The sequence below is a fragment of the Coregonus clupeaformis genome, chromosome 17, assembly GCF_020615455.1.
Source record: "Coregonus clupeaformis isolate EN_2021a chromosome 17, ASM2061545v1, whole genome shotgun sequence".
Classification (NCBI taxonomy): Eukaryota; Metazoa; Chordata; class Actinopteri; order Salmoniformes; family Salmonidae; genus Coregonus; species Coregonus clupeaformis.
In genome coordinates this window covers 15,567,598-15,583,075 of record NC_059208.1, presented here as the reverse complement: position 1 = coordinate 15,583,075, position 15,478 = coordinate 15,567,598, and the positions used below count along the sequence as shown (strand labels likewise).

At 44.7% G+C, this 15,478-nt stretch overlaps 1 protein-coding gene across 1 annotated transcript in view; it reads left to right on the top strand.

The window, feature by feature from the left end:
- The first annotated feature begins 396 nt into the window (after window positions 1–396).
- Window positions 397–15,478, top strand: part of LOC121585961 (E3 ubiquitin-protein ligase RNF19A) — an 86,682-nt gene continuing 71,600 nt past the window's right edge. Inside the window, 1 exon segment of the mRNA XM_045226118.1 lies at window positions 397–574. The gene's annotated coding sequence lies outside the window, so the exon portion shown is untranslated.

Sequence of the window (15,478 nt, the reverse complement as noted above, 5' to 3'; positions counted from 1 at the left end):
CCTTGACATACAGGCCTGTCAGATTTATGTCTGTAACATGGGCAACCAAATTCCTTGAAGCCTGAAAGTTTCCAAAAGCATCTCTCAACTCTGACAGTTTTGAGAAACGTGAATAATGTAAACCATGGTAGGTGCAATGAAATGACTATTTTGTAGACTGTAACATAGAGGAATTCTGGATCGTTCTGTGTAAATGGCACTAACACTGTGTGTATTTAAAATGACCATGACTATTACAAAGTTAGCTTGTATAGGACTTTGCATGATTGATGTAAAGGGTATTACTTACTTTTTCATATGAAAGTCAACATCTCGTAATGCCATCCTCCATACTTTACGAGACTGGTCGAGATCTCGCGAGAAGATTTGAACTTTGTGTTTGGAAGAGAACGCGACGCGAGCCTGAACAACGAAGCGAGAAGTCTTTTGATCAGCACAGAGCGGAAGAAGGTGGGACCGACGGACGAGGTGGAAGACAGAAAAAAGTATATCAAGAAGGATTTCTCGGGGGCTTGTTGACAAGAAAGAACGTTGTTGTGTTGACCAGGACAAACGGCATTACAGTTGGTAAACGGTACGTTAACAACACTTGAAGGCGTTTCTAGGCTAGCTGTCGTTCTGAACATTCCATCCAGTTGCTAACGTAGCTAGCTAGCTAAACATCCATCTGGCGGATTCTGCTCTGTCTGCCTCTCGCAGCGACAGTGTTTACATTTTACAGATATGCAACACAACCATCAATACCCTATTTGTATCTTCATTGGGGTTAGTTATAGAAATCTTTGGTCAGACGGTGGATTTAAATTGTTATGAATCAAGCGATTGGCATGACTCTACAGTAATACCATTTTGGGGGGCATATGCTGTGTCCCTAGAAAGAAAATCGGCCAGTTAATAATTGTTGTAATTGTTGCGACTATGGTTTTTAACTCTGCCACTCTAGCATGTTTTGGGGGCACAGTTGATGGCGCGCTGGGCTTCGGACCAGAAGGTTGAGGGTTCGAGCCGCACTCCCTGCCTGTTTCATTACATTGATGTCAAAGGTGAACGGACGTTGCATCCACTAATTTCCCTGTGTTCTTGGCCGGTGAGTTCGTCCCTGTAACAGTATGTTTGTACTAGCACTTGTATTCCGCCATGCTAGCTTTCGCCCTCATGTGGGTGGTATCTAACCCATTTATAGAAGCTAACTACACTACATCGCCAAAAGTATGTGGACATCTCATCCTAAAATCATGGGCATTAATATGGAGGTGGTCCCCCCCTTTTACTGCTATAACAGCCTCCACTTTTCTGGGAAGGCTTTCCACTAGATGTTGGAACATTGCTGCAGGGACTTGCATCCATTCAGCCACAAGAGCATTAGTGAGGTCGGGCACTGATGTTGGACGATTAGGCCTGGCTCGCAGTCGTGTACCAGTTCAGGGGTTGAGGTCAGGGCTCTGTGCAGGCCAGTCAAGTTATTCCACACCGATCTCGACAAACCATTTCTGTATGGACCTCGCTTTGTGCACGGGGGCATTGTCACGCTGAAACAGGAAAGGGCCTTCCCAAAACTGTTGCCACAAAGTTGGAAGCACAGAATCGTCTAGAATGTCATTGTATGCTGTAACGTTAAGATTTCCCTTCACTGGAACTAAGGGGCCTAGCCCGGACCATGAAAAACAGCCCCAGACCATTATTCCTCCTCCACCAGGGCTCTACAGTGCCACCATTTTACTCGCAAATGCTCCTAAATATTTTGCGGTGCCACCTGGATTTAAAATTTAGGAGCTCCAGCGCTCAATTAAATATTTTTCATTGTGCTCCTACATTTATTTTCCACTTAGGCATGCACGTGCTCCTTGTAAAAAAAAAGGTCAGCCTAGAGCCCTGTCCTAAACCCTGTATTTTGTAATTGCTGGCAATTATTATTTTACATTTTAGTCATTTAGCAGACGCTCTTATCCAGAGCAACTTACAGTTAGTGAGTGCATACATTTTCATACTGGCCCCCCGTGGGAAACGAACCCACAACCCTGGCGTTGCAAGCGCCATGCTCTACCAACTGAGCTACAGGGGCAATCTGAAGTTACTACATCAATTTTTGGACTTATAAATTAATGATATATACCCATTGATTCTTGAAGAGTATAACTTATAAATGCCCCGTGAGCTTAGTTCAACTGTTAATCCTGTAATTATCACATGAACTGTGTTTTCTGGCTCTTTTGTTTGACAACCCTTATCACTTTACTGTTTGTTTTTCTTTACACAGACTGAGAGCAGGGATACTGTATCTCAAATAAAATAAAATTGTATTGGTCACATACACGTGTTTAGCAGATGTGATTGCGGTTGTAGTGAAATGCTTGTGTTTCTAGCTCCGACAGTGCAGTAATATCTAACAAGTAATATCTGACAACGTCACATCATATACCCAATACACACAAATCTAAGTAAAGCAAAGGAATTGAGAATATATCAATATATGGACGAGCAATGTCTGAGTGGCATAGACAAAGATACAGTATATACAGTTGAAGTCAGAAGTTTACATACACTTAGGTTGGAGTCATTAAAACTCGTTTTTCAACCACTCCACACATTTCTTGTTAACAAACTATAGTTTTGGTAAGTCGGTTAGGACATCTACTTTGTGCATGACACAAGTAATTTTTCCAACAATTGTTTACAGACAGATTATTTCACTTATAATTCGTGGTCCTCTGTAGCTCAGCTGGTAGAGCACGGCGCTTGTAACGCCAAGGTAGTGGGTTCGATCCCCGGGACCACCCATACACAAAAATGTATGCACGCACGACTGTAAGTCGCTTTGGATAAAAGCGTCTGCTAAATGGCATATATATATATATATATATATAATTCCAGTGGGTCAGAAGTTGACTGTGCCTTTAAACAGCTTGGAACATTCCAGAAAAGGATGTCATGGCTTTAGAAGGTTCTGATAGGCTAATTGACATCATTTGAGTCAACTGGAGGTGTACCTGTGGATGTATTTCAAGGCCTACCTTCAAACTCAGTGCCTCTTTGCTTGACATCATGGGAAAATCAAAATAAGTCAGCCAAGACCTCAAAAAAATTGTAGACCTCCACAAGTCTGGTTCATCCTTGGGAGCAATTTCCAATCGCCTGAAGGTACCACATTCCTCTGTACAAACAATAGTACGCAAGTATAAACACCATGGGACCACGCAGCCGTCATACTGCTCAGAAGGAGACGCGTTCTGTCTCCTAGAGATGAACGTACTTTGGTGCGAAAAGTGCAAATAAATCCCAGAACAACAGCAAAGGACCTTGTGAAGATGCTGGAGGAAACAGGTACAAAAGTATCTATATCCACAGTAAAACGAGTCCTATATCGACATAACCTGAAAGGCCGCTCAGCAAGGAAGAAGCCACTGCTCCAAAACCGCCATAAAAAAGCCAGACTACGGTTTGCAACTGCACATGGGGACAAAGATGGTACTTTTTTGAGAAATGTCCTCTGGTCTGATGAAACAAAAATAGAAATGTTTGTCTATAATGACCATCGTTATGTTTGGAGGAAAAAGGGGGTTGCTTACAAGACGAAGAACATCATCCCAACCATGAAGCACAGGGGTGGCAGCATCATGCTGTGGGGGTGCTTTGCTGCAGGAGGAACTGGTGCACTTCACAAAATAGATGGCATCATGAGGAAGGAAAATTATGTGGATATATTGAAGCAACATCTCAAGACATCAGTCAGGAAGTTAAAGCTTGGTCGCAAATGGGTCTTCCAAATGGACAATGACCCCAAGCATACTTCCAAAGTTGTGGCAAAATGGGTTATGGACAACAAAGTCAAAGTATTGGAGTGGTCATCACAAAGCCCTGACCTCAATCCTATAAAAAATATGTGGGTAGAACTGAAAAAGCGTGTGCGAGCAAGGAGGCCTACTAACCTGACTCAGTTACACCAGCTCTGTCAGGAGGAATGGGCCAAAATTCACCCAACTTTATTGTGGGAAGCTTGTGGAAGGCTACCCGAAACATTTGACCCAAGTTAAACAATTTAAAGGCAATGCTACCAAATACTAATTGAGTGCATGTAAACTTCTGACCCACTGGGAATGTGATGAAGGAAATAAAAGCTGAAATAAATAATTCTCTCTACTATTATTCTGACATTTTACATTCTTAAAATAAAGTGGTGATCCTAACTGACCTAAGACACACAATTTTTACTAGGATTAAATGTCAGGAATGATGAAAAACTGAGTTTAAATGTATTGCTAAGTTGTATGTAAACTTCCGACTTCAACTGTACATATGAGATGAGTAATGCAAGATATGTAAACGTTATTAAAGTGACTAGTGTTCCATTTATTAAAGTGGCCAGTGATTTCTAATCTATGTATATAGGCAGCAGCCTCTAATGTGCTAGTGAAGGCTATTTAACAGTCTGATGGCCTTGAGATGGAAACTGTTTTTCAGACTCTTGGTCCCAGCTTTGATGCACGTGTACGGACCTTGCCTTCTGGATGATAGCGGGGTGTACAGGCAGTGGCTCGGGTGGTTGTTGTCCTTGATGATCTTTTTGGCCTTCCTGTGACATCGGGTGCTGTAGGTGTCCTGGAGGGCAGGTAGTTTGCCCCCGGAGATGCGTTGGGCAGACCGCACCACCCTCTGGAGAGCCCTGCGATTGCGGGCAGTGCAGTTGCCATACCAGGCGGTGATACAGCCCGACAGGATGTTCTCAATTTTGCATCAGTAAAAGTTTGAGGATTTTAGGTGCCAAGCCAAATTTCTTCAGCCTCCTGAGGTTGAAGAGGCGCTGTTGCGCCTTCTTCACCACACTGTCTGTGTGGGTGGACCATTTCAGATCGTCAGTGATGTGTATGCAGAGGAACTTAAGCTTTCCACCTGCTCCACAGCGGTCCAGTCAATGTGGACAGGAGTGTGCTCCCCCTGCTGTTTCCTGAAGTCCACAATCATCTCCTTTGTTTTGTTGAGTGAGAGATGATTGCCCTGGCAACACACTCCCAAAGCCCTCACCTCTTCCCTATAGGCTGTCTCATCATTGTTGGTAATCAAGCCTACTACTGTTGCGTCGTCTGCAAACTTGATGATTGAGTTGGTGGCGTGCTTGGCCATGCAGTCATGGGTGAACAGAGAGTTCCTGGAGGGGTCTGAGCACGCACCCTTGTGGGGCCCCAGTGTTGAGGATCAGCGAAGTGGAGGTGTTGTTTCCTACCTTCACCACCTGGGGGCTGCCCGTCAGGAAGTCCAGGACCTAGTTGCACAGGGCGGGGTTCAGACCCAGGGCCTCAAGCTTAATGATGAGCTTGGAGGGTACTATGGTGTTGAATGCTGAGCTATAGTCAATGAACAGCATTCTTACATAGGTATTCCTCTTGTCCAGATGGGATAGGGCAGTGTGATGGCGATTGCATCGCCTGTGGATCTATTGGGGGCAGTAAGCAAATTGAAGTGGGTCTAGGGTGTTAGGTAAGGTAGAGGTGATAAGTCGCTCTGGATATGAGTGTCTGCTAAATGATGTAAATGTAAAATGATCCTTGACTTGTCTCTCAAAGCACTTCATGATGACAGAAGTGAGTGCTACGGGGCGATAGTCATTTAGTTCAGTTACCTTTGCTTTCTTGGGTACAGGGACAATGGTGGCCCTCTTGAAGCATGTGGGGACAGCAGACTGGGATTGGGAGAGATTGAATATGTCCGTAAACACACCAGCCAGCTGGTCTGCGCATGCTCTGAGGATGCGGCTAGGGATGCCATCTGGGCCGGTAGCCTTGCGAGGGTTAATACGCTTAAATGTCTTACTCACGTCGGCCACGGAGAAGGAGAGCCTTGGTAGCGGGCTGCTTCGGTGGCACTGTATTATCCTCAAAGCGGGCGATGAAGGTGTTTAGCTTGTCCGGAGGCGAGACGTCGGTGTCCGACGTGGCTGTTTTGTCCTTTTGTAGTCCGTGATTGTCTGTAAACCCTGCCACATACGGCTCATGTCTGAGCCGTTGAATTGCGACTCCACTTTGTCTCTGTATTGACATTTTGCCTGTTTGATTGCCGACGGAGGGAATAACTACACAGTTTTTTGTATTCTGCCATATTTCCAGTCACCTTACCATGGTTAAATGCGGTGTTACGCGCTTTCAGTTTTGCGAGAATGCTGCCATCTAACCACGGTTTCTGGTTAGGGTAGGTTTTAATAGTCACAGTGGGTACAACATCTCCTATACACTTCCTGATAAACTCAGTCACCGTATCAGTATATACGTCTATTATTCTCTGAAGCTACCCGGGAACATGTCCCAGTCCGCGTGATCTAAACAATCTTGAAGCGTGGATTCCGATTGGTCAGACCAGCATTGAATAGTCCTTAGCACGGGTACTTCCTGTTTTGAGTTTCTGCCTATAGGAAGGGAGGAGCAAAATGGAGTTGTGGTCAGATTTGCCGAAAGGAGGGCGGGGGAGAACCTTGTAGGCATCCTAGAAGTTGGAGTAGCAATGGTCGAGTGTTTTAGCAGCACGAGTACTACAGTCGATGTGTTGATAGAATTTAGGCAGCCTTTTCCTCAAATTTGCTTTGTTAAAATCCCCACCTACAATAAATGCAGCCTCAGGATATGTGGTTTCTGGTTTGCATAAAGTCCAGTGTAGTTCCTTGAGGGCTGTCGTGTTATAACCAAAGAAAATTCTCTTCAGAGATAATATGGTCGGCATTTGATTGTGAGGTATTCTAGGTGTGGTGAACAAAAGGACTTGAGTTCCTGTATGTTATCACAACTACACCATGAGTCGTTAATCATAAAACATACACCTCCGCCCTTCTGCTTCCCGGAGAGATATTTATTCCTGTCTTCGTGATGAACTGAGAACCCAACTGGCTGGACCGACTCGGAGAGTATATCCCGAGAGAGCCTTGTTTCCGTGAAAAAAGTATTTGATCCCCTGCTGATTTTGTACGTTTGCCCACTAACAAAGACATGATCAGTCATAATTTTAATGGTAGGTTTATTTGAACAGTGAGAGACAGAATAACAACAACAAAATCCAGAAAAACGCATGTCAAAAATGTTATAAATTGATTTGCATTTTAATGAGGGAAATAAGTATTTGACCCCTCTGCAAAACATAACTTAGTACTTGGTGGCAAAACCCTTGTTGGCAATCACAGAGGTCAGACATTTCTTGTAGTTGGCCACCAGGTTTGCACACATCTCAGGAGGGATTTTGTCCCACTCCTCTTTGCAGATCTTCTCCAAGTCATTAAGCTTTCGAGGCTGATGTTTGGCAACTCAAACCTTCAGCTCCCTCCACAGATTTTTTATGGGATTAAGGTCTGGAGACTGGCCTCTCCAGGACCTTAATGTGCTTCTTCTTGAGCCACTCCTTTGTTGCCTTGGCCGTGTGTTTTCGGTCATTGTCATGCTAGAATACCCATCCACGACCCATTTTCAATGTCCTGGCTGAGGGAAGGAGGTTCTCACCCAAGATTTGACGGTACATGGCCCCGTCCATCGTCCCTTTGATGCGGTGAAGTTGTCCTGTTCCCTTAGCAGAAAAACACCCCCAAAGCATAATGTTTCCACCTCCATGTTTGACGGTGGGGATGGTGTTCTTGGGGTCATAGGCAGCATTCCTCCTCCTCCAAACACGGCGAGTTGAGTTGATGCCAAAGAGCTCCATTTTGGTCTCATCTGACCACAACACTTTCACCCAGTTCTCCTCTGAATCATTCAGATGTTCATTGGCAAACTTCAGACGGGCCTGTATATGTGCTTTCTTGAGCAGGGGGACCTTGTGGGCGCTGCAGGATTTCAGTCCTTCACGGCGTAGTGTGTTACCAATTGTTTTCTTGGTGACTATGGTCCCAGCTGCCTTGAGATCATTGACAAGATCCTCCCGTGTAGTTCTGGGCTGATTCCTCACCGTTCTCATGATCATTGCAACTCCACAAGGTGAGATCTTGCATGGAGCCCCAGGCCGAGGGAGATTGACAGTCTTTTGTGTTTCTTCTATTTGTGAATAATCGCACTAACTGTTGTCACCTTCTCACCAAGCTGCTTGGCGATGGTCTTGTAGCCCATTCCAGCCTTGTGTAGGTCTACAATCTTGTCCCTGACATCCTTGGAGAGCTCTTTGGTCTTGGCCATGGTGGAGAGTTTGGAATCTGATTGATTGATTGCTTCTGTGGACAGGTGTCTTTTATACAGGTAACAAGCTGAGATTAGGAGCACTCCCTTTAAGAGTGTGCTCCTAATCTCAGCTCGTTACCTGTATAAAAGACACCTGGGAGCCAGAAATCTTTCTGATTGAGAGGGGGTCAAATACTTATTTCCTTCATTAAATGCAAATCAATTTATAAAAATTTTTACATGCGTTTTTCTGGATTTTTTTGTTATTCTGTCTCTCACTGTTCAAATAAACCTACCATTAAAATTATAGACTGATCATTTCTTTGTCAGTGGGAAAACATACAAAACCATCAGGGGATCAAATACTTTTTTCCCTCACTGTATGTTACAATCCCTGATGTCTCTCTGGATAGAAACCCTCGCCCTGAGCTCGTCAACTTTATTATCCAGAGACTGAACATTAGCGAGTAATATACTCGGAAGCGGTGGGTGGTGTGCACGCTTCCTAAATCAGACTAGTATACCGCTCCGAGTACCTCTCCTCTGCCGCCATTGTTTTGGGTCGGCCTCTGGAATCAGTTCAATTGCCCTGGGGGGTGCGAACAAAGGATCCGCTTCGGGAAAGTCGTATTCCTGATCGTAATGCTGGTAGTGCTGGTGAGATACCGCCGCTCTGATATCCAATAGTTCTTCCCGGCTGTATGTAATTACACAAGGAAAATCTGGCCTAATAACGTAAGAAATAATACATAAACAAAATAATGCAAAGTTCCCTAAGAGCTAGAAGCAAGGCAGCCCCCTCTGTCGGCGCCATTTTCGATTACACATGAGGAAATCCTTCCCTTGGTACTAAGTACATAAGGTTTCTAGAAGAAGAGTTTGATAGCCTTCAGTTCAGCGCCAGTGTATGATTGGGGGCATCTGTTATCTATGTGTTTGTTAAGCAGGAGAAACTGGGCGACTGACATTCTGTTATTCAGCCAGCTCTGTGGAAAACGTCTTAGGGAGAAGATGGTGTCTGACTGACTGTTCGGAAAAGCCCAAATTCCTTACAGTTGGTGCATTTCCTTTGAGAATTTACCCCAGTGTTTTACCCAAAAGGCTTAGACTTTTCTGTTTCCATTTCCGCAGGCTGGCACCCGTGTCTCACTGTGCCATGGCTCCGGGTACTATTCAGCTGGCATTTACATAACAGTGAACTTTAACACCTTCTCACAGAGGTTGTTGATTCTGCTCCACACAAGTCTTTAGTGTCACACACCTCCTCCATATACAATTAATTACATTTTAACTGGACAATATTCATGTTTACATTGATTGTTTTGTAGGCAAAAAAATAATACCATTGCACAATCTCAGTATGGACCAGTATAAAAAAGGAAAAAAAAAGTGAATGTATGCATCACTACTGTAAGTCACTCTGGATTCGAGCATTTGCCTGATGACTAAAATGTAAATGTTGTCAGTTTTGAACAGTCAGCAGGCTACAGTTGTAGGGCCCTATAAAATTGGCTCCGCCTAATTGAAGATGCAATGGAAATGCAAATATAAAATCACTGTGCTCCGTTTGGCATATAAACAGCATGATTGGATAGCATTTTATTTTTTCAAAAAAAAAAATCCTGATTTTTGTCTGACAGTAGTTTCAGAGGAAAATGCAACTGCATGTGGGTTTTTTGACAAAGCTGCCTTATTCCAGCCATCTCTGCTGTCCCTTTTGGTTTACACCTGGGCATAAGAGGACAGGGCAGCACTTCACAGCTCAGTGTGTAAAATACTCACTTAATCTCCTAACCATGATGTGTTGAGATTAAACAGGTTCTTTATATAGGGGTGCTAGGGCCCAAGCAAGCTGCTGCAAGTTTATCTGCCTGGCTGTTTGTCATTAAACAGCTCTAAATGTGTCCAAGCCAGCACAGTGCTGCCTGCCTGGTTAGATGGCTGTTATCTCAAATCAACTCAAATTCAAATTTTCACATGCTTCACCTGTAAACAGCAGGTGTAGATTAACAGTGAAATACTTATGGGTCCATTTTCAACAATGCAGAGTTAAAAGATGAGGTAAAATATAAATAGTTACTCCGTGAATAACATATAAAGATAAAGAGTAAAAAAAACATGGATATATACAGGGAGTAGCAGTACTGAGTGGATGTACAGGGGTAGCAGGTAATAACATGGATATATATACAGGGAGTAGCAGTACTGAGTGGATGTGCAGGGGTAGCAGGTAATAACATGGATATATACAGGGCGTAGCAGTACTGAGTGGATGTACAGGGGTAGCAGGTAATAACATGGATATATACAGGGCGTAGCAGTACTGAGTGGATGTGCAGGGGTACGAGGTAATAACATGGATATATACAGGGAGTAGCAGTACTGAGTGGATGTACAGGGGTAGCAGGTAATAACATGGATATATACAGGGAGTAGCAGTACTGAGTGGATGTGCAGGGGTACGAGGTAATAACATGGATATATACAGGGAGTAGCAGTACTGAGTGGATGTACAGGGGTAGCAGGTAATAACATGGATATATACAGGGCGTAGCAGTACTGAGTGGATGTACAGGGGTAGCAGGTAATAACATGGATATATACAGGGAGTAGCAGTACTGAGTGGATGTGCAGGGGTAGCAGGTAATAACATGGATATATACAGGGAGTAGCAGTACTGAGTGGATGTACAGGGGTAGCAGGTAATAACATGGATATATACAGGGCGTAGCAGTACTGAGTGGATGTACAGGGGTAGCAGGTAATAACATGGATATATACAGGGAGTAGCAGTACTGAGTGGATGTGCAGGGGTAGCAGGTAATAACATGGATATATACAGGGAGTAGCAGTACTGAGTGGATGTGCAGGGGTAGCAGGTAATAACATGGATATATACAGGGAGTAGCAGTACTGAGTGGATGTGCAGGGGTAGCAGGTTATAACATGGATATATACAGGGAGTAGCAGTACTGAGTGGATGTGCAGGGGTAGCAGGTAATAACATGGATATATACAGGGAGTAGCAGTACTGAGTGGATGTACAGGGGTAGCAGGTAATAACATGGATATATACAGGGAGTAGCAGTACTGAGTGGATGTGCAGGGGTAGCAGGTAATAACATGGATATATACAGGGAGTAGCAGTACTGAGTGGATGTGCAAGGGTAGCAGGTCATTGAGGTAGCTATGTACTGTACATGTAGACTAGCAGCACCGTATGTGATGAAAGTGTGTTTTGAGTCCAATGTGTGTGTGTGCATAGTATGTGCAAGAGAGTTAGTAAAAAAAGGTTAATGCAGGTAGTCCGGATAGCCGTTTGATTAGCGATTTAGCAGTCTTGGTTAGCAGTCTTATGGCTTGGTGATAGAAGCTTCTCAGGGTCCAGACTTGGTGCATTGGTACCGCTTGCCATGCGGTAGCAGAGAGAACCATCTGTGGCTTGGGTGGCTGGAGTCTGAAAATGTTTTGGCCCTTCCTCTGACGCCGCCTGGTATAGAGGTCCTGGATGGCAGGGAGCTCGGCCCCAGTGATCTACTGGGCCTCAACCCGCTCCACTACAGCCCCGTCGTTTCCTGTAGTCCACGATCAGCTCCTTTGTCTTACTGATGTTGAGGGAGAGGTTGTTGTCCTGGCACCACACTGCCAGGTCTCTGACCTCATCGTTGTGTCGTCGGCAAACATAATGATGGTGTTGGACTCGTGGGTGAACAGGGAGTACAGGAGTGGACTAAACACGCACCCTTGAGGGGCCCCCGTGTTGAGGATCAGCATGGCGGATGTTGCCTACCCTCACCATCTGGGGGCTGCCCGTCAGGAAGTCCAGGATCCAGTTTCAGAGGGAGATGTTCAGTCCCAGGGTCCTGAGCTTAGTGATGAGCTTCGAGGGCACTATGGTGTTAAACGCTGAGCTGTAGTCAATTAACAGCATTCTCACGTAGGTGTTCCTTTTGTCCAGGTGGGAAAGGGCAGTGTGGAGCGCAATAGAGATTGCATCATCTGTGGATCTGTTGGGGTGGTTTGTGAATTAGAGTGGGTCCAGGGTGTCTGGGATGATGGTGTTCATGTGAGCAGTGACCAGCCTTTCAAATCATTTCATGGCTCCAGATGTGAGTGCTATGGACCGATAGTCATTTAGACAGGTTACCTGTGGTCTGCTTGAAACGTAGGTATTACAGACTGGGTCAGGGAGAGGTGAATGCACTTACCAGCTGGTCAGTGCATGCTCCGAGTACACGTCCTGGTAATCCGTCTTGCCCTGTAGCCATGTGAATGTTAACCTGTTTTAAAGGTCTTACTCGCACCTGCTACTCAGAGCGTGATCACACAGTCTTCCGGAACAGCCGGTGCTCATGCATGGTTCAGTGGTTCGCCTGAGAGATTTCTTATAAGCGTCCGAGTTGGTGTCCCGCTCCTTGAAAGCTTCAGCTCTAGCCTTTAGCTCATTGCGGATGTTGCCTGTAATCCATGGCTTCTGTTTGGGATTAGAGCCCAACCAATTTTATCGGTTGACCAATATTATCGGCCAATATTAGCCTTTTTCTATTGGCATTTAATCCACCGAATAGGACCGATATAAGAGGAGGAGAAAACGCGCTGGAAAAAAGCAGTTAATAGAAATGGACATATTTCTTTGCATTTAATTATTTGTCCTGAAGAGGGCGCTCTTCACATGGCTATAAGCCTATCTTGTCTTGGCGCTATAGCAAGACTGGACACCCAACGCAACTGCACCAGTCGGAGTCCAGAGGAGAGTGAACTAGCTGTTACTGCTTCTACGGTGAGTCCTGAGGAGATAGAAGCTTGCCAGCTCAACCAAGTGCCAAAACTGCACCCTGGCCATATACTGCTAGGTGAAGTGTCATGGTTGGGTGTTGGGTGTCGTGACAAACAATGGATGCTATGCCCAAATGTAAAGCAAGTGCCGTGCTAAGAACGTTCAACTCTGTGGTAACGTTACGGCCCTTTTAGTGAAGCCCGCGAAAAAACTGCTGTGTTATATTTGCTCTTTGTGAAGGGTATTCCTCAAGCTCTGTCATTCAAATGTTTTCAGAGACACACAAAAAAACATAGGAGGTTATAAAGTAGCGCTTCATAGCTACGTTTTGATGTATGGGTTCATTGTCACTTGTCTGGGACTGGTCCCAATTCACATTTCACCACCCCCATTTCCATAACGAGTGCTAGCTAGCTAGCCAGCTAATAATAATAATAATATAATATGCCATTTAGCAGACGCTTTTATCCAAAGCGACTTAGTCATGTGTGCATACATTTTTACGTATGGGTGGTCCCGGGGATCGAACCCACTACCCTGGCGTTACAAGCGCCATGCTCTACCAATTGAGCTACAGACGACCTCAACTAGCTGTGTGAGTGTACTTGACGCCGTTCACTGAGGGTTAGTGCTAGCCGGGATCCTTGGGATGTCCCTACGCTAAACCTTTACTCTAACCATAACCCTTACCTAACCCGAACCTTAACCCTGACCGTAACCATTTTAAATGTAAACTTCAATGGGGTGGGGACGTCCCAATGATTCCAGATAGCAAGGACCGTTCACTGAGGCAAGAGGCAGCGCTGTGCCAGTGGCAAATTTTGTGATTTAATGGTTTTCCTTTCAAGTGGCAACTACCAGAATAAAGTGTCGACAGCGCTGCAATCAATGAAAACGTAGCTAAATATCAATACATTGAGAATGTGTCCTATGTCGTTGTTTTCCTACTGGCGAGCATGAGGCAGCTCAGTCTTCAGAGGCAAAGCTTTTGCTGGAATCGGTGCTGTTTATCCTCCTTTCACTAGAGTAACACAGTTTTCCATTAACAAATTGTCTTTCTGGTGCTCCTAAATTATTTCCTGAAATTTAAGAAAATAGTTTAATGACTATCTTTGTAGGGTTGTTTTTAAGCACAATCCATACAGCTATTAATAACCAATATACAGTGGGGAAAAAAAGTATTTAGTCAGCCACCAATTGTGCAAGTTCTCCCACTTAAAAAGATGAGAGAGGCCTGTAATTTTCATCATAGGAACAAGTCAACTAGGACAGACAAAATGAGGAACAAAAATCCAGAAAATCACATGTAGGATTTTTTATGAATTTATTTGCAAATTATGGTGGAAAATAAGTATTTGGTCAATAACAAAAGTTTCTCAATACTTTGTTATATACCCTTTGTTGGCAATGACACAGGTCAAACGTTTTCTGTAAGTCTTCACAAGGTTGTCACACACTGTTGCTGGTATTTTGGCCCATTCCTCCATGCAGATCTCCTCTAGAGCAGTGATGTTTTGGGGCTGTCACTGGGCAACACAGACTTTCAACTCCCTCCAAAGATTTTCTATGGGGTTGAGATCTGGAGACTGACTAGGCCACTCCAGGACCTTGAAATGCTTCGTACGAAGCCACTCCTTCGTTGCCCGGGCGGTGTGTTTGGGATCATTGTCATGCTGAAAGACCCAGCCACGTTTCATCTTCAATGCCCTTGCTGACGGAAGGAGGTTTTCACTCAAAATCTCACGATACATGGCCCCATTCATTCTTTCCTTTACACGGATCAGTCGTCCTGGTCCCTTTGCAGAAAAACAGCCCCAAAGCATGATGTTTCCACCCCCATGCTTCACAGTAGATATGGTGTTCATTGGATGCAACTCAGCATTATTTGTCCTCCAAACACGACGAGATGAGTTTTTACCAAAAAGTTCTATTTTGGTTTCATATGACATTCTCCCAATCCTCTTCTGGATCATCCAAATGCACTCTAGCAAACTTCAGACGGGCCTGGACATGTACTGGCTTAAGCAGGGGGACACGTCTTGCACTGCAGGATTTGAGTCCCTGGCGGCGTAGTGTGTTACTGATGGTAGGCTTTGTTACTTTGGTCCCAGCTCTCTGCAGGTCATTCACTAGGTCCCCCCGTGTGGTTCTGGGATTTTTGCTCACCGTTCTTGTGATCATTTTGACCCCACGGGGTGAGATCTTGCGTGGAGCCCCAGATCGAGGGAGATTATCAGTGGTCTTGTATGTCTTCCATTTCCTAATAATTGCTCCCACAGTTGATTTCTTCAAACCAAGCTGCTTACCTATTGCAGATTCAGTCTTCCCAGCCTGGTGCAGGTCTACAATTTTGTTTCTGGTGTCCTTTGACAGCTCTTTGGTCTTCGCCATAGTGGAGTTTGGAGTGTGACTGTTTGAGGTTGTGAACAGGTGTCTTTTATACTGATAACAAGTTCAAACAGGTGCCATTAATACAGGTAACAAGTGGAGGACAGAGGAGCCTCTTAAAGAAGAAGTTACAGGTCTGTGAGAGCCAGAAATCTTGCTTGTTTGTAGGTGACCAAATACTTATTTTCCACCA